Below are 1,410 nucleotides of genomic sequence, written 5' to 3' on the forward strand. Positions count from 1 at the left end.
TTATTTTGCTGAATGAGTTTGGGGTATAATGCTCTATTATAGTGTGTTTGATGACAGTTTTTCACTGTATGGTTCGTTCACTAATTCATATCAAAGATTTATCGAGAGTTAGCAAAAGACACTCATTTTGAATATTCATTTTGCGCAGTGCATGAAAACCTTAGTTTTACTCTCCATGTGTTATCATGGTTAACCTGAATGGGAGATTGAACTCGACAAGAACTGCAATTTCTCCACAAGAGCCCAGGAGGAAAAAATATCATTTATTTCACCCCCAATAATGATTACGTGAATGAGAACTACGTATTATTAGTAGAAAAAATTGACGTGTGTGTCAAGCACAGTTTCGCGAAATACAAAATGGTTGCTGTGTAAAAACATGAGCCATAATTGAGCTATTTACGTTCAGTAGTTCCAGAGATATTGCTTTATAAAAAGCAATAGTTCATTAAAAAAATATATTAAGAATCAGTAGTTAGTGGATTTATTTTAAGAAATCAATATCTCAGGAACAATTTGTTTGAGCTAATAGGCATCTGTACGTCGAATAATTTCTAAGGTATAGCTTTTTCAAAATAAATTTACGAACTACTGATTTTTCAGAGCTATTTTAATTAAATGTGTCTTTTTAAAAAGCTATATCACTAGAACAACTAGACGTGATTTGCTTAATTATGGCTCATATTTTAGCATATTTACTCATATTATATTGCATATTTACTTTAAATTAATTTTTCTTAGGTATTCCAGTGTTACTGGTAGATTAGGAGCTATGGAGCTATAAAAAATATTTTTTTTTAACGCTTTAATACACCCAGTTTTTTCTCTCTAACTATAGTTGCCAGACTCATTAATTTTTACTAGTAATTATACATAGTTTTCATTAAAGCAGTCCAATGTTGGGGCGAAATAACTGACCATTTTCTCCTCTTGGGCTCTTGTACTAGGTGGACGCCAAGTTGCACTCTAATTTAAATAATAAGATTTAAATAATCTATCTAAATCAGCACATTATGATACTCAGGACACATTTCATTAATATCCTTTTGTGGTCCCTTTCCAAATGAACCTATCGAGTCTTGATAACCTTGTGTTATTTCACATTCATATATATCTCCCTATATAATAACGTTTTGTTATTATTTGTTTTTTCTTCTTTCGCTCCGTTAATCTATTTACTGCCCTCTGTTGCCGATAGTCAGTAACTCCAGCTCATGTATTGGGAAAATGTCCTAACAACATGTTCCGCATTAATCGACTGTGAGTCTGGCGGAGTAATTACGAGATCACTCAAGAAAAAATTATAAGAATGAATTAAAAAAAAAAACTATGGAAATAACCCTTTCCTGTATCTACTAAAAATAGGATATTGCAATATACTGTCATCTTTACTTTAACTGAAATGACTGA

The sequence above is a fragment of the Halyomorpha halys genome, unplaced genomic scaffold, assembly GCF_000696795.3.
Source record: "Halyomorpha halys isolate HHAL.00 unplaced genomic scaffold, Hhal_1.1 Scaffold549.1, whole genome shotgun sequence".
Lineage (NCBI taxonomy): Eukaryota > Metazoa > Arthropoda > Insecta > Hemiptera > Pentatomidae > Halyomorpha > Halyomorpha halys.